The sequence below is a fragment of the Notamacropus eugenii genome, chromosome 2 (genome assembly GCF_028372415.1).
Source record: "Notamacropus eugenii isolate mMacEug1 chromosome 2, mMacEug1.pri_v2, whole genome shotgun sequence".
NCBI classification, from domain to species: domain Eukaryota; kingdom Metazoa; phylum Chordata; class Mammalia; order Diprotodontia; family Macropodidae; genus Notamacropus; species Notamacropus eugenii.
Window position 1 is genome coordinate 319593317 of NC_092873.1, and position 18770 is coordinate 319612086.

The 18770-nt window shown below is 42.9% G+C and overlaps 1 long non-coding RNA gene across 1 annotated transcript; it reads left to right on the forward strand.

Moving 5' to 3' along the window:
• Positions 1–470: 470 nt before the first annotated feature.
• On the forward strand, positions 471–3816 carry LOC140527885 (uncharacterized). Its single transcript, XR_011974961.1, has 3 exons — positions 471–621; positions 2435–2557; positions 2931–3816. It is a non-coding gene; the product is annotated as an uncharacterized lncRNA (long non-coding RNA).
• The last annotated feature ends 14954 nt before the right edge of the window (positions 3817–18770 follow it).

Genomic DNA, 18770 nt, shown 5'->3' on the forward strand with positions numbered 1-18770 from the left:
GCCATCGTATGTTAAGGTCATGTGAACACCATTCATTTTACATATGAAGAAGTTTAGGCCCAGAGAGGTTAATATACTTACCTAAAGTCACACAGTAAATAGCTGAGCCTGAATTTGGCCTCAGATTTTCTGATTTCAAATCCAAATAGGCTCTGTTCCTCTGAATCATCCCCTAATCTTAATAGTCTTGGGAATTAAGACAAAAGAAAGGAGGTGTGACTCAAATCCTACTTCAATTCTATTTAATTCAATTCAATAAACATTTATTGTGCTCCTACTTCATGATGTAATGGAAAACACACCAAATTTGAAATCAGAAGACTTTGGGACAATGCCTAGGCTGTTTTACTTCCTAATGCTACAGCCATGGACAAGTTATTATTCAACTTCTCTGAGCCTCAGTTTCTTTATTTGTAAAATGACAATAAGGATTTTGGCCTGCCTACCTCACAGTCTTGCTCAATTCAACAAGATTTTTTTTTTTTTTAAAGCGTCAACTGCGGTACTCTATGTATGGCACAGAGACAGCTGGGTAGCCCAGTGGATAGAGTATTGAGCCTGGAGTCAGGAAGACCTGAATTCAAATTGTGCCTCAGACACATACCAGGTGTATGACCTTGGGTAAGTCATTTAACCTCTATGTGCTTCGATTGATTCCACTGAAATGGAGACAGTAACAGCACATACCTCCTGGGCTTGTTTTAAAGATCAAATGAGATATTTGTAAAATGCTTAATACAGTATCTGACCCTGGCATATGGTAAGTGTTATCTAAAGGCTTGTTCCTTACCCTTCTCTACAAAGGGAACTTCCCGGACTCTCCCCCTCCCTGCACTGTCCCCGCTTCAAAGAACAAGGGAACAGTCTTTCCTCAAGAGACATACATTCTAAATGGGGGATACTATACACATGTATGTATGTGTACATGTATATCTTACATATGCATATACATATATCTTTTATGTGTGTGTGTACACACACACAAGTACAGAGTAAAATAATTGAAAGAGGGAGAGAGAAAGAATATATGACAGGAATTGGGGGGAGCTTATATAGGCAATAGGACCTATGCTCTTTGAGAGTTAACAAAGAAAATGTACACAAGGAAATTTGTAATTATTCAGCAGAATTTTGATGTGAACTGCTACTGTTGTTCCAACGGGGAGAGGTCTTAGGACCTGGCAATGGCCAGGTCTTCCTAAGTTTAGGTGAGTTCAGTTGGAGGCCAAGGTCAAGTGTCCAAGCTCAGACTTTGATTCCTCTCCTGACAGAAGCCTGTGCTCCTCACCTCAGGCAGATGTAGTTGAAAGGGCAAGAGTGAATGGGACGGCTCAGCACAAGCGCATGTCCACTCTGGGCTTACATCAGATACCCATCTGGTAGTGAGTCTCATAGACAGCATCATTTCCCTATGTAAAAGAGTGGAAGGAAAGGACAGAAGCAAAAGCTGGAGAGCTCGAAGGAAGGAGCCTTTGACCAAACTCTCTCATTTTACAGACAAGGAAACTGACGCTCAGAAAAGAGAAATTACTTACCCACGGTAACACAGCTTTTCAACAGTTCCCGGGGATTTGAACCCAGGTCCTGACTCCAAATCTAGTTTTATTTCAACCATATCACATTAACAATTTCTGTATTCCTTAAAATTTCCTTAATTTACTCCCCCTGGCCAGTCATTGTTTATTTATGCCACTGAGAATCCGGCCAAGTGCACAGGTGCTTACTCCTTGGTCCTGCTCTAGTTCATGCAGGAGCCAGAGCCAGAGCCTTTGGTCTCATCCTTTGCTGATAGGGTGGAGGAATGGAGAATGGGGCAGAAGAGCTATGGTTAAGCCTAGAGTTTTAGTCTCTTTTCCCTATGGAATAAAAAGGTCTAATAAAGAAAATCATATAAGGCTAAGGACTTATCAGGGCTCCAAAGGAAGACTCATGGGAAACTTGGGATGGGGGTAGGAATGCTGGGGTTCCACTTCAGAAGATTTAAAGGCCAAAAGGAGAGCTCTTCTTACCAGGGGTCCCTTCCAAGTGGGTCTGGAATCCTAGAAAATCTATCCAATGGAATGTCATCCTCCCAACCCACTCTGCTGTGCTGGGAAGGAGCAGACTTTCCAGGAACAGTAGCTACTGGGAGGAGGGAGGGGAGGAGAAGAGAGTTAGGTCTTAGGATAGCCCCCTCCCTCAAGAGGCCTCCCTTAGAGAGTAGAGAGTCTTTGTGGGGAGAATGTGGATGGGGAAATACTAGCATCTGCAACATCCCCCATGGTGGGGCCCTGACAAACTGCATTATAGTCTTTCCCTCCCTTCCTTTCCCCTCCAGCTGAACCTCCCTGACTCCAGGGAACACAAACAGTTATGTCCAGCAAAGCTCAGTTTCCCATACAGCAAGGGGGCCATATGTTAGGACTTTGACTTTATTTACTCCTCCTTCTTCCAGTAACGTGCCCTCCAACTTCAAGCAGTTTCTGATTAGGCAGAGAGACCTCTAATCTCCTGGATCTCATTTACCGGCACTCAGACCAGCTGGCTTCCTGTTACTGAGCTTGGACTAAGAAGCAGGGTAAGGATAGCTCTGTTCTCTCCTCCTTAGGGCCTGCCTGCCCACCAGGCCCTCTATTCAGTCTCCTTCTTCCACGTGGGACATATATACAGAGGAGTAGGGGAGGGAGATGCCACCCACAATATTAGGACCACCTCTCCCAAAGGAATCACAGAATTTGAGAGTTGGAAGGGATCTTAGTGGCTGTCTAGTTCAGCCCATACCTGAAAGGAAACACTACTATATTATACCCAACCAGTGGTCATACAGTCTCTGCTTGAGGACCTTCAAAGAGGGGGAACTCATCACTTCTGGAGGCAGCCTGTCCCATCTTTGGACAGCTTGGTTAGCAGCTGTTTTTCCTGACATCAAACCTAAATTTTCTTCTTTGCAGTTACCGCCCATTGATCCTGGAAGACACAGCCAAGGGGCCAAGCTTATGAGCAGACTATCCAGGAGCTCAAGCTGCTGTTGCTCCTTATGTGGGGGAGGTGAACAGGGGGGAAACACAAATCGTACAAGTTCCTCTAAAATTCTTCAAGGCCTGGATCCACTCTGCAATATGCCTTCTCCTACCCTGGAGGTCATCCTGACTTTGGTCATAAACCTCTTCTTTCAACCTTTTCAAGAGACTTAGTGAGGATGAGGCAAGTAGGGGAGGTCAGGGAAAGATCCCATAAAGGCACCACCATATAGATAGATGATGGGCACTGATATTCAGTAGATGTTTGTGGAAGGCTTCAATGGTGCTTAGAAAATTTGTCAACTTGATGTGTATAGTCAGCAGAGTTTCATGATGAAGAGACAGACTTTGCTACAGATTAGCTTCATGGGGAGGGTAGGTATTGGGGGTGTTTGGTAGCAGCAAATGAGACTCTGGGAGTCATCACTGAGGATGAGTGGCCAAACTACAGTGCCCCCACATCTCCTGAATCTTTCTCTTTTGCCTTTCATTCTCTCCCATTTAATTTGTCTACTCTTTCTTCTTTGCAGCCCTGCCCAGGCCCAGGGAATGGGCAGTTGCTCTAAAGGTATGTAGCCTGGGCTGGCTTTTTAAGAGGGTTGAAAGCTGATTTGCCTTCTTAGGCCCAGCTTAGAGGAAAATAAGAGTTTACATCTGAGCCCCTACTGCCTACAGGAATACCCTTCAGAATTTCTGACCTAGTGTAACTGATTGCCATAGTGACCATGGAGGGGATTAATGTTTTAGATTTTTTTTTAACTTTAGAAACTGTATTTTTAAAATTGTTATTAGTAAAGTTGCTTTATTCATTTTATGATCCATGAGTGCTTTGCATTTTAAATATTCCTTCCCCCTCCCTCAAGCCAGTACTTTTAGACTTAGCTCTAACCCAGAATATTTGGCAGGCATTTTTTATTTTTTTTGTAATGGCCTTGAAGTTATTTTTTTTTAAGTGAGGGAAAGGGTGTGTGAAAGAAAGAGAGTCCTGGGTGAATGGGTGGACAGATATAGGTCTCTGATTTTCTGTAACTAAAACATTGTTGAGAATTTATAGGCAGCCCTTTCAGAGGGAAAAGTAGAAAACTCCCATTGACCCTGTGGAATTGGCATGATGGATGTTTGAAGACCTTGCTAGAGACAATAAAATTACAGCAGAATCCAGAATTCCATGACTTTTATTGATAGCTTTGAAAAAAGCTGCCTTGAGAGCAAGGAGAATGAAGATAGTTTTTCTTTGCATGTTAGGCAATTAGAGGCAGAAGTAAATGAGCTTTCACTTTTCAAAAACTGGTCCTTGAGGGCATAAGAAAGACAAATGGATCTGGTAATTACAAAAGTGAAAAGGGCAAATGTAAAAGAAGATTGGGGGTTAGTAGTTAACAGGTGGAAGATTGGAGAATATGTTAAACCGTGTGCCAAGACTAGAGCTCTAAAGGAGGAAAATAAGAGCAAGGATGCTTATAAGTGGAAATTGGAACAGGTGATAAGAGAATCTTAGGTTAGAATACTACTTTTCAGGAAGTGACTCCTTCTATGGGGGAGTCAGAGGATGGACTCGTTTTTTTTTTTTTTTTTAATCATCAAGCACTTGCTTGATTGTGGGAGACATTTAAACTGAAAGCCAATGAGCCATTGAAACAATGGCTAATAAAAGGGTTGGGGGGGGTGCAATTTAGAATTTTTGTCCATAGCACAGTTCCATTGGCTGGGAGACTTTACAGATAATTTGTCTTTCAAAGTCAGTTGAATCAATTAAAGGTTCCTGATGGAACCTGCCCTGTGTCATTTTATAGGAGGATAAAATGGGGTGTAGTTCTGCATACCTGGTCCCATAAAGATGGAGGACAACCAAGGGGTGTGTGTGTGTGTGTGTGTGTGTGTGTGTGTATGTGTGTGTGTGTGTGTGTGTGTTGTGAAACTTTTCAAAGACATGAGTTTGATGGATTAGATTATCTTCTCTCCTCAAGATCTTCCTCTCTCTACTTATGACCAACCTTCTTTGGATTCAATTAGGTTTTGACTTTTGGGTGGAGCAATACATGAATGGTGTCAGGGTTTTGCCATGGATCTTCCATGCCAGTCTACCATACAGGCCTTGGCATACCAACTGATGAAGTTTGAGTGGAAGATTGGAACGGCCCCAGCAGCTTTCTGGGCGAATTGGACTGTCCACTTAAATAGGCAGTCTGAGCATGATGGGAGGAGGCATGATGCCGGCTGCCAAGTTAAATGGGTGGAGGGTGATGATACTCTTTCCTGTAAGGAGCTATGGGTGTGGGTTTTAAACAGAATGGACAAGATGATTGATGGTCAATCTACAGGAGGGGTGTTAGTAAAATTATATTGGAGTGTCTGAGGTACCAAGGCAACAAGGGTCCTTCTGCCCTACCAAAATGTTGGAAAGCCCTAAGAAGCTTTACCGCCATCTGGTTAATCCCTTACTCCAGTTAGTCATTTAGTGCCACTTAAGTCCTTGTACCCAGATTTGAGGGACTGTTGGAATGAGTCTTCCTAGGGCAATGGTTGGGGTTCCCCTGAGGCTTATACCCTTTTAACTGCAAGACATTGGTGGGGGGGAAGGATGGAGAGGACTAGAGGCCATATGTCTGAGTCATTGTGGCTTGGAAACTCCCCTTATGATAACTCTGTGTGGCTGGTGAACAACCCAGATGGTATCTGGTGACTAACAGTAGATTTGAGGCAAGCCCTGGTGTTAATGCAAGCCCCAGGACTGGTCTTGTACAAGAGGTCCATAGCCTCTTCCTTAATATAGATGCCCCACACTTGGTGTGGGAACTGGTGATGGTATTGGAGATATTATTTTCTGTGCTGTAGACCTGATGTTTCTGGTACAGCTTCTGGTCACCATGATTGTTTTTATACCGGAGGACCTACTGACTCTCTACTCTTACAGGAAATTATTTAAATTTAGGTTTTCATTACTTGTATCAAACTTTTTCTCTAGTGTCTAGGATTAACATTATTTTAGTGTCACAAGGATCCCCAGACAATTTTTGGGACCTTGCCACCCAGGGGTGAGATATGCTAGGAACTGTATTTGTTTTGTGTGGATAGTCAGTAACGGAGCTGTTGATGATGAGGATTATCCAGAATGAGGATGGGATTGTATTCATGACCACCCCACAACTCTGGTTAAGCCTCTTTCCCCTGCTTGCCGGTTCTCTTCTTTCCCTTTCATCAAGTGCCTTATTTAATGTTCTTTTAACTTTAGAATATGTAGTCTTTTAATTTCTTGTTATTAGCACAGTTGTTTTTATTATATTTTATTTTGTGCAAGTGTCTCATTGCATTTTACCCCCTCACCTTAAAATAGTAAACTGACTTAGTTTAGGACCCTTGAGGGCCCCCTGTATCCCCTTTCTTCTTCCCCTTTCTTCACCCCCATCCCAGACTCCTTTTTCTCCTCTCTTCCCTCTCCTTCAGCCCCCACCAGCAGAAAAGACTATAGAATCCCATGAAATCCCATGATTCTATATTCCCATGAGGTTTACTATAAGGGAAAAGTCCATTCTCCTATACTTTTGGGTTCCATAAAAGGGTATACCTCAAAAGGGTTACCTAAGCTGTCTCCTCAGCCAGGACACACTATAAGGGAGAATGATGAGGGACCTGGAAAGTCTGGGGAAAGAATATTAACTTCAAAGGATTAGGAATAGGGATTGGTGGCATTTGGAAAAGGAAGGGATTAGGGAAAGGGGGCTAGGGGAGCTTGGTCACAGGCCTACTGAAGACCTTTAGCTCCTATCTTAGCCACAGAGATAGCCATTATCAGTATCTGAGACCAGAAAATTTCAAGTTCAAGTGAAGTTTGATGCTGAAGAGTGGTGCAGCTGCGGATAACTTAATGAGTAGGTGCTGACTGACTTTTGGGAGACTGTTACCAAGGTTTTGATGAGGGGCAATGCTGGCAGGGCTCATAGATTTCAAAGACTACTCTATAGAATAGGAGGGATTATTAGAATATTATTATTTATAATATATATAAGTATATAAACATATATAATATGTATATGTCTCTGTATATGCATATATACACACACACACACACACACATACACACACATATGAGAGAGAAAGAGTAAGAGTGTATATATTAGACTATCTGAGCTCACCTTTCCTTTCTGAGGGAGTGGCATGAAGATACACCTTGAAGAAAAGGGGTCAAGCACAGGACACAATAAATAGCCATTATGTCTCACAGACAATTAGGCTCATAGTAATGGGGATCCTAATTCTAACTCCTTCATTAGCAGGTGAGGAAACTGAGGCCCAGAAAATTTAAATGGCTTGTTTAAGGTCTTTTGTTCAGAAAGCAGACCCCAGATTTGTACCTAGGGATTCTGGTTCCAAATCCAGGGCCCTTTCTGATATACAACTTTATGAGACATGGAAAAATGCCTCACTAGGTGGAGAGAACATGAATGACTGGTCCAGAAGGAAAGCAGCCAGAAAAGAAGCTAAACGTGACCTCAGAGGTTATCAGTCAAGGAGCAGTATAAGCAGGGTGCTATTAGGTATTATGGAGAATAAAGAAATATAAAACACGGTCCTTCCTTCAATGAGCTTATGACATAGCTGGAAAGATTTAAATAGCCATTGCTAGTCATCAAATAATTACAACAAGAGGTCAGAAAAGGGAAAGATCGTTGAGAACCGAAGTAGTCAAAGAAGGCTTGGGAGATGATACGGCAGCTGGGCCTAAATGGATAAATAGGATTTTCATAAGGAGGCAGAATGAAGCATTTCCAGAAGGGAAAATAGTCAATACTATAGACATAGCAAACAGCATGGAATATGAAGGGGGAAATGAGGAAATGTTCCTAACAAGATGAAAATATGTATTGGGGGTAATAATGGGAAATAAAACGATAACATAGGGTAGGGCCAGAAGATAGAGGACCAGGATGAGAAGTTCAGTCTTGATCATTTTATCTGACATTTTTATAGCATTTTATAATCACTAAGTACTTTACATACATTATAACATTAAGATAGTACAAACATCATAATTGTGATTTGATGGAAGCGAAAACTCTTATTGAGTTGTTTATGTGAATTGTCACTTAATGGTTCTGCACCTCAGTTTTCTTATCTGTAAGATAAAGGGTGACCTCCAAGTTCCCTTCCAATGCTAGACATATGACCTGTGACTTATAATATCAGTTAGAGAGAATCTTAGTTTCTCCTTCTGTACAAATGAGAAGGTTGGCCTCTCTGCTTTAAATGTCATGGTTCTAAGTGTCAGAGAGCTTAAGTGACTTGTTCAAAGTTATACAGAGAGTAAGTAGAGCCAAGATTTGAACTCAAGTTTTTGTTCACCTCAGAGTGCATCACTCTTTCCATTATAACATTCTACCTCCTTGATGAGATTCAGACAATAGGGAGTCATAGTAGGTTCCTGAACAAGGTAAAGGGAGGTCCACAAGTTCTCTTCCTCAGCCCTGGAAAGGAACCCTGGAGGAGGCTAGGCATTTCTTTTTCTTTTCCAAAGAAGGTAGGTTTACAGCCAACTTTATGGCTTATTCCAAGGTCTAACACTCTTGGGAAATCATTCGAGGTATCATGCTATCGTATAAGCTTTTTATTACCTCTGAACAATGGACATTAAGTAGTCACTATTCACCACCTGCCAGTAAACGATGCATTTCCAGTCAGCAGGTTCAAAGGTGAGGAGGATACCAGGGTTCAATAGTAATAAAAACAACTGACATTCATATTACAATTTGAAGTTTATAAAGCACCTTTCTATCCATTTTCTCATTTGACTTCACAATAACCTTTGAGTTCAGTACTGCAGTTCTTATTATCTGGATTTTACAGATGAAGAAACAAAGAGATGAGGTCACAGAGGTTAAGTTATTTGCCCAGGTTCACACATCTAGTAAGAGGTAGGATTTGAACCTACGTTCTTCTTGAGTCTACATCAGACATTCCATCTACCATATCACACTGCCCAACTCTGCCTCACTTAAACCCAATTCACTTGCAAGTCAAGACATCACCCTTGCCATGTCATTGGTCCTCTTCTCCTATACAATAACAACCTACCATGCATATGCTTTAAAGTTTATACTTTATACTTTCCTCACCACAACCCTGTGAAACCGATAAGGTAGACATTATCCCCATTTTACAGATGATGAAACTGAAGTTGAACAATCCTTAACCTCTTAACCTTAGATTTAGCAACATACCCTGTCACACGGGTAGGAGGTATCAGAATTAGGACTTACATCATCTAATTCAAAATTCAAGGTATTTATTGCCACATCATTTGGCCTCTGGTAATTACCCTATTAATGAAGGACTCTGCTAGCTTGGGGCACATGTATATGTGCACCTGAGTGTATATGCAGATGGGTCATAAATCCAAATGAATTCCTGGTAGTTTAGAGAGGAAAGGCAGGCACTAGCAGCTGAGAGGCATAAGAAAAGGCTTCATGTAAGTGGACAGTCAGCCAATAAACGTTTATTTTATACGTATATACATAATGTTGTTTTCTCCATCAAAATGAAAGCTCCTTGAGGGAAGAAACTGTTTCATTTTGTCCTCATATTCTCAGTGATAAGACTGGCACACAGTAGTCGATTAATAAATGCATATTGGTTGAACTGAGGCTTGCAAAATAAACTAAGAAAATATGTGATTTTTAAAAAGTGAGATTAGGAGAAAAAGGAAAAATCAAAGAAGGGAAAGGATCGGGTTAGATTGAATGATGATAACGGATAGTGGGGAGAAAGCTTAATTGCTCAGTTTGTATTTTGGTTGTATTTTCTCTGCCAAGGAGAAAGACCTTTGTACCAGAAATCTTATTACCAGAAGTGGCTAGCAGGGAGTTAGCATAAGATAAGGAAAAGGGGCATAGTATAAGAACGCCTAGTAACCTTTGAAAAATATAACCCACCTGGTCCAGTTGAATTACTTGCTCAGGTGCTGAAAGACCTGGTAGATATAAGTGCTGAGCTATTGTCACCCCTACCTGAAAGATCATGGATAATGGGAGAGGTACCACAAGAATAGGGGATGGTAAGTGTCCTGATTTGAGAGAGAACACTAGAACAGAGCCTTTAAAACTACAGGCCAGTGAACTTTATTTCTAGTCCTCTAGAACAGCCCATATAAAAGACAGCTGATGACAAACGTAGAAAGGGAAGCAGTGATTCAAACGTTTTCATCAAGAACAGGTCCTGCCAGACTCAGATGATTTCCTTGTTTTGACAGGGTTCCTAAACAGGGAAGGAAAGGGTACAGATAGAGATTCCCTAGATTTTAGCACAGCAACTGATAAAATATCTCCTGTCATTTTTTGCAAAAAGAGATGGACTAATGCGGACCATGGTGGGGAGAACATTGATATACAGACAAAATAGAGTTAGATGGATTTAGAAATAAAGGACTGCTTGAATGACTATACTTTAAGAGTAATTGTTAGTACTTCCATGTCAGTCTGACAATAGGTTTCTAGCAGATTATCCCAGGAATTTGTGCTTGCCCCTGTGTTACTATGATTCATTTTTATCAATTAAGTCACTAAAGGAATAGATGTCATCAAAGAGAAGTCATCAAATTTGTAGATGACACTAAACTAGGAAGAATAGTTGGATAAACCATGTCCAAAATGATTTTGACAGACAAGAATGTTGGGCTGAATGGAAAGACATAAAGGGTCCCAACCCCCCAATTTCACAAGCGGAGGATGGGGGAGGCATGGTTAGGTAGCAGTCTGGTGGGAGTTTTGTGGACTGAAAGCTCAGCATTAATCAGCACTGTGAAATTTCAAAAAGCTAATGCAAGCTTGGGCTACATTAAGAGAAGCCTAGCTTCCAGAAATAAAGAAGTGATAGCCCTTCTGTTCTCTGTCTGACAACATCTAGAGTAATGTATTCAGTTCTGGGAGGCACAGTTTGGAAGGGCATTGATAAGCAGGAGATTATCCAGAGGAGTTGCAACCATGACAGTGAAGGGGTCCTGAGTTAATTTCATATAAGAATCATTTTTTTTTTAAATTAAGGATATTTCACTTAAAGAAGAGGAGACTAAGAAGGACGTGAGAACCATCTTCAAATATTCGAAAGGTTGTTATGTGTTTATCTCATAGAGAAGAACTAGGAAGGATGGGTGGAGGTTACAAAGAAGTGTAGCATTGGCTCTGGGCACCCTGAATTGAGTCCCAGGGAGCATCTGCCACTTGAGTTCTAAAGGTAACCTTGGGGGTCTGTCCTTCTCATATTGCAGGTCATAACCCTCCACTGGTATACTTCCAGTATTGCTGGTGTTATTCCTTTGTTCTTGAAGGGGACCAATGGCATCACAGGTCACAATGCCAGCTTGACTCGTGGGTGAATGGGATTTAAGTGAGACAGAGTTGTACAAAGTCATCAGCCTCACTTTCTCTTTTAGAGTCATTGAAGTCCAGTGGCAAGACAAAAGTCAAGATGACTGGCAATGGCCTGGCATACAGTGAATGACCTTGGTGTGTTCAGTGTCTGAGCAAGCCCCAAGTGTTCCATATTGTCTCCTTTAGCTGCGTTCATCCACCTATTCATCTGGGGAAAGTCTTCACATGTTTGGGGTAGACATCTCTCTAATTTACCGATGGATTAGAGGCTGGCTGGTTCTCCTCAACTTGGTTTAGCCATCTGTTGAGAGCATGCTACAGCTTCTTGGAGCCACAGATGAAAGCTGGGAGCCAGGTAGATCCCAAAGGTGGATAAGCAGCCCTGAAAAGGGTTCAGCAAACCCTTACACCAGAAGTCCTCAAATACCCCGTATGTCCCCTGCCTCCAATAAACAATCAACTAATAGACACTGTGAGTGAAAAGCAAAAAGCATTTACTCAAAAGTCTGCGATTTGCGTGGCAAGAATAGCAGTTGCAAAATGTTCTTCCCATAACCTGAGGTACATACTGTCCCGCAAATACACAGAACGTCCATTGGAAGAGGTATATAGGCATATGGTATAGTGCGAGACAGGAACATACAGCATTCTGAAACTTTTCTCTTTGTAGAATATTCTTGCAGCTGCCCTTAGGTAGAGCATGTCTTCTGGGTGTGTGACTCACCTGGGTTTCCAGGGTCTGCTCCTCTCCACAGTTCAGCTCTTACCTGCCAACCTGGCTATTTCCTGGTCTATAACTGACTTTCTTCTCTGTATCCAGGAGTTCCGTTCCTCAGAACTGCTTTCTCCCTAGAGTGACTGCTTTTCTGAATCTTTGTTAGTGCAAAATCTGTGTCTCTGCTCTTTCAATTGTGCCTTGAACTCTCTAAATCCATGGAATCTGAAAGTGCTGGTTGGAGCATCTCCCTCTAGACAAATAGCTGGTAGACTTCATGACTGATGGGGTAGGGGAAGAGGAGAAGAAAGAAATTCCCTTCTCTTCCTCTCCTTCTTCAATACCTTTAACTGTCCAGGGAACAGCTTTTTAAAGCCCACAGAAGTGTAGCTAATCTGCTTGCTTAGCCTATTTTGTTTCAATCAGAGAAATGTTTATATTTGTAAAGGGATGACCAGATGTAACCACATTTTTACAGTTCATATGTGTATGTTCATCCTTCGTTGCCAAAGAAGACCATGCCATGACTTGTACTTCACTTTGTTTTGAGTGAGGGAGGGCTGTGCAGGTCACCAGCCTCACTTCTCCTCCAGAGCTATCTGAATCCAGTGACCAGATATTCATCAGGATGACTGGAGATGACCCAGGATGAGGCAATTGGGGTTAAGTGATTTGCCCAAGATCACACAGCTAGTGAGTATCAAGTGTCTGAGGTGAAATTTGAACTCAGGTCCTCCTGACTCTTGCACTGCACTACCTGGCTGCTCCTACAGTTTGTATAGTGTCACATTAGTTACCATCTATGATTTAAATCCTGTGACTGTATCAACTGAATGGTAAGGAGGATGGCATTTACCCTCTCTTACAGAAGCAAATTTGACATCAGGAAAAGCTTTCCAAAAATGAAATGGATTTCTGGGGGCCTGGAATGTGTGTTCCCTGCATTGGAAATCTTTAAGCAAAGACTGGATGATCACTTGCCAGGTGTTATAATGGGGATTTCTTCCAGGTATAGGTTAGCTTAAATGGCCACTGAGGTACCTTGCAACTATGAAATTGTATGATTCTGTTGTAATGGAGGGAGGTGATGATTATTGACCTAGATCTTAAAGCATGCAGAAAATAGTCAACAAGCATTATAAAAAAATTAAATGTTACTTTACCACTTTCTCTTCCTCTCCCCCATGCCCCATTGAGAAAGCAAGAAAAACAAAGCCCCATATTATAAAGCGAAACATTCCCACATTGGCCATGTCCAAAAACAACCGCAACCAAAACATGGTTCAGTATGCATTCTGAGGCTGCCCCCTCTCCATGTGAAGGGATTGTGGTTCATCATCGAGTCGATCCAATCAACAAGCACTTATTAAGTGCCTTCTTTGTGCCTGGAAATCCCTCGGACAATGGAGCAGTCAACAAGCAAACAAGATAAATACAAGACAAATTAGAGATAATTAATAGGAAGAGGGCACTAGTAGAAGGTGAATTTTAGCTAGAGGCTTGAAGCAAGTCAGGAGACAGAGATGAGAAGGGAGAGTACAACATAAATGAGATACAGCCAGTGTAAATGCAAAGAGGGAGTTTCTTGTGTGAGGAACATCCAGAAGGCCAGCATCCTTGGATCACAGAATATATTGGGAAAGGTAGAACAAGCCTGGAAAGGCAGAAAAGGGATATCTGAAAAAAACTTTGAGTGCCAGAGGATTTTATATTGGGTTGTTGTGAGGATCGGATGAGGTAATGTTTTCAAAGTGCTTAGCACAATGCCTGGCATATAGTAAGCCCTGTATAAATACTTGTTTCCTTCCTTCCTATGAAGATAGAGATGACAGGACTTGACAATAGAATGAATATAGGGAATGAGAGAGCATCAAGGATACCTAGCTTGTAAGCCTAGATAACTAGGAAGATAGTGGTGCCCTTGGGAGGCAAGTTTGAAACGGAGAAGGGTTATTTTTGGGGGTGGGGAGTGACAAAGATGATTTCAGTTTTGGATATATGTCTATAGGACATTCAATTCAAGATGTTTAATTGGCAGTTGGAGATATGAATTGGGAAGTAAGGAGAGAAGTTAGGACTATATAAGTTGATTTAAGAATCATCCAAAAAGAGATAATAATGGAAATCATGGTGGCTGATGAGATCACCAAGTGCAATAGGAGAGAGGGAGAAGGCCCAGGACAGATTCTCTCCCAAGAAAGAAAGAATATGGCAGCCTTGCAGTTTCAGAGTTGTATATGTTCTTGGCCATTTGTGTTCCTACATGTGTGCCTCTTTATCATTCTACTTTAAATTCATTTCTACTGTTTCCGCCAAAGACTTGGCATTTGTGGGAGAGTGCACCCCAAATTTTTAAGGGAAATAGGAGCAGGGACTATCTTTTGTCTTTGTTAGTATCCTTAGGGCTTAGCACAGTGTCTAGCACCTAGTAGGTGCTTATTAAATGTTTATTAACTTATTGGAAATGCTTTATAACTAATGTTCTTGCTATGCCATTTTAATAAATGTTGTTGCTGAAGATATTAATCTATTTCTTGATTATTAAGGGAGAGCACACCAGTGGGGGCTCATACACTAGTGTTAGGATAAGCACTCACATAGTTACCCCTATAATCCTCAATTTAGTAGTAGCTACCCCTCTAGGGACCCAAACTACATGTGCCCATGAAACCCACAGTACCTATTACACTGTAGTAAAGAAAATATGTGGGATTCCAATGCCAGAGATCATAGAAATGTTTGGATAACCAGCAAATCGGGTAGACTGTCCCAGAAAAGATGTGAAGTGTTTATTGTTCAAAAGAAGGAAAGCAGTCAAAGGACAATTACCTAGTTCCCAGACCTGACGACCTAGGTACTTTCTTCATCAGGTTTGGGAAGATCGTTTCACCCTTTGGGCAGCTTACTTAAGCTGAGAGCCCCCTCTGAAATGTAGGTATATAAATCAGAGAGCCCCCAGAGTAAACAGGAGGGAGGCTAAAAATAACTGTTTGCCCAGGTTAGAGGGCTTCCCTCTTCACCACCTAAGGCTTATGGAAACATAGAGACACCTCTCCAAGGAGCTTTCCCACCATTCCTCCACCTCCCCTCTAGCCTCCTCCCCGAAAGGGGCCTCTCAAAGCCCTATCTGGGCCCCAAGCAGGCAGCTATTCCCGGAATGTGTTTTTTTAAGCTTTTTTTTGTTGGCGAATATATATGTGACCTTAATTATTTATAGGCAGCACTTATCTCCCCCAAATGTTTTATCTGGATTTGGCAGATCAGATCTGCAGATGGGAGTACATAAGCAGCAAATGGGGGTGGGGTAGGAGGGGTGGGGCTCAGGAGGCTTTTCCCTAAACACGGTGAGGCTTGACATCTTTATTGTGGGGAGGAACCTCGGATCAATAAGCCAGCATTCAGTCAGCTTAACTGTTTCAAAGATTGGCTGGGAAACTGGGGCCCCACCACCAGCCAAACCAGGAAGGAAACCGGTGTGTTATGGGAGCTGCCTGTTATCTCCTATCAGGAGAGGGTTATGGGGGATGATGTGGGATCTTTGCCCCTCCCTGTTCTCCAACTAGTTCTCAGGCCATGGTAAGGGGTTTGAACTGGTTTGAAGGACAATAAACCAGAATCCTTTATTTTTCTTTTTGGAGAGGTTGCTTTAAAGGCTGAGTTCCCCTCAAAGGATGGGGCCCAGTGGGTTTATATCACTTCAGGAGACTTAACTTAATTTTAACACTTCCTTCTCTTTCTCTTAGCTTTTTTGGTTCTTGACCTCAAGGAATTGTGACAGAGAAGCTGGAAAGTGTTGGATGAATATGAAAATGGGTTTCTTGGGGCCCCAGCATGAGGTATTCTGAGCTCCAGCTCAAAGGCACAGCCCAGTGCCTTGGTGTTCTTTCTTCCCCTTTCCTAAACCTATACCCAGGGTGTCCTCTCACCTCTTACTTATAAGATTATAAATTTAGAGCTTGAAAGGGGTCTTAGAGGCCATTGAACCTAATCTCCACCTTTTACAGTTGAGAAAACTGAAGAATAAAAAGGTTAAGTGACTTACTCAAGGCCACTCAGCTAGCAAGTTTTTCAGGATTTGGAACCAGATTTTCCTGCCTCTAGATATAGTGCCCTACCAACTATAGTGTGAAGCACAGCCTTAGGTGGTTCCCAAAGGGCTCTTCACCCCCCCATGCCCTCTAGGCTGTATTTTTTGTTAGGAAAATGAGACGAATGCTCTGCCCCTTGCTGCCAGCTTCGGCTGTAACCAGATCCACAACCAGAAAAGAGCGAGTCCAGTGACAGCAATGGGATGAAATCACCATTAAGACATCAGTGTTTCCCTAGCATCAGGGATCTCTGCAGATTCAATGAGAAGGAGAGAACTTGTCAGAACTTTAGGCAGCTTTGTAGATTCTCCCAGGGTGTTAAGGAAGGACAACCATGTCCTCTGAAAGAATTCCTGGGGCCTTGGGGATGCTGAGCACTTTTCCCACACTTCCAAGGTAGTACCTTCTTGATGAATTGTCCATTTGCCTTTTCCATTTAGGTCTCTGTCATCTCATTCCCAGAAGGACAGCTTTCCTTGGAAGGGGGGGGGGGGGGGCGGGGAGAGAGAGAGAGAGAGAGAGAGAGAGAGAGAGAGAGAGTGTGTGTGTGTGTGTGTGTGTGTGTGTGTGTGTGTGTGTATAGTTTGGGAGCTGTGATGGAAGCTTTGGATTCTAGGCTTCATTCCTTCTGGATTAGGGTTTGGTGGGAATGACATTTTTAGGCTTAAGAAGGAAATCCTAGAATCCCAGGGCTTGGAAGTTTCTGAGAGGCCATTTCTGTGTCCCTGTAGCATCATCCCCTAAAATGAGACAAACATCTCTCCTAACTTTAACACACTTCTAAGAAATCCTACCAACTCTCTTTGATAGCTAGTCCATTTCTGGTATTTCTTAGTGTCAGAAGGGCAAGGGGGAGGTGAATGTGTGGAGAGAAGGGGGGTAGAGAGAAGTTGGAAGGTTCAGAGACCTCTGGAACAGGATGAATCATTGTGGACAGGAAAGAGGTGAAATATTGAGTTACTAGTCAGCTTGAGTCTCTCAAGGAGATAAGGGACCCCTTGGAGACCCCCACAGGGTTCCCTTGCCCTCCCTTGGGCTCCTGAAAGAATTTACTCCCACCAACCAACCTGTTCCCATAGCCAGGAGTTGCCATGGTGACCCCCCCCCCCACCATTGACTAGAGCTTTTCCAGTAAAACCACTGCAGAAATCCATACTTCCCGACAGACACGCCCCCTGTCCTCCCCCACCCCCACTCCCAGGCAGGCTGTTAGAGCCAGAGAGACTGGGAGTTAACCCTGCACGTGCTGATGAGCCTGCAGTTTGGGGAAGGAGGGGAGGGAGCACAGTATGGGGAACACAAAGCTAATTTAGACTAAACAGAGGAGCCTGGGGTGCAACTGGACTGGCTTTGTCTGCCCTGTCAGCCCACTGCCCTTCCCCCACCATGGAACAACTCTGGGAAAGTCTGAAGGTGCTCTGAGTCTGAGGACTCCAGGATTCCAAATGCAGGGGCCCTGAGGCATGACTGCTTGGAGGTGGGTGGGTCTTTAGGATTCCTCTAATTTTGGTTCTAACTCTCCCCATCCCTGGCTCCCCAGTGGGAACCACAGACCTGGCATCTCAGGGCACTGGAAACGAGAATCAACCCCAGAGCTGGGACCCTGGATGCACAGGGCAGCATTTTCCTTTCTCCTGGTCATTGCTGTCTCTGAAGCACAGTGGGGAGGATCCAGGCACAATGGCCACATTTCCCAGGCTACTCCCTCCTCACCCCCCTTGCCCTCCACCAATATATGCACTGCCCTTTTTAATCTCATTTTAGGACTGCTGGCCCAAGCCCCTAGAATCCCATGGATATGAGTGTAAGACTGAGCGCTGGGTCTGGGTTTTGGGTTCTCCCTTCCAAACAAAACAATCAATTCTGAGAATCTGGATTCTCAATCTCTTATTCAGAGGGTTCCTCTCATCCTTTCTAACCCAAATAGTCTTAGATGTTTCAGCATAGGAATGGTGCCATGGGGAGGAGAAGATCTTTTGCTATTTATACTTTTCCAGTATGTTCTAAAGGAAGCCCCCTAGAAGTTGCACAGTGGCCTGGCTTCCTGAAGATAATAACAGCATGTACACAGTGTTTTAGGGTTTGCAGAGTGCTTTACATTTAATCCTCAAACAACCCTGGAAAGAAGGGGCTATTATTATTCCCATTTTACAGATGAGGATTCTGAGGCAGTTGGATGACTCAGTGGATAGATTATGACCTGGAATCAGGAAGACATGAGTTCTAATCCAGTCTCAGATACTTACTAGCTATATGACCTTGGGCAAGTCACTTGTTTGCCTTGGAGGCAGCTAGGTGGCTCAGTGGACAGATTACAACCTGGATTCAAGAAGACCTGAATTCAAATCCATACTCAGACACTTAATAGTTGTGGGACCCTGGGCAAGTCACTTAATCCACTAGGGTAGGAAATGGCAAACCAAGAAAACTGTAGCTACTGAACAAATCCCTGATGCCAAATCCACCATTCTATCTTATATGTCACCTAGCTGCCCAAGTAGGTGACCAGCTTGCATTAACAACATCTCAAGAAAGTGTAACACCTAGGGCTCCCCTCCTTTTCATATATGGGGCCTCCAGAATAACTATCCTAGGTTCATGGAATTCT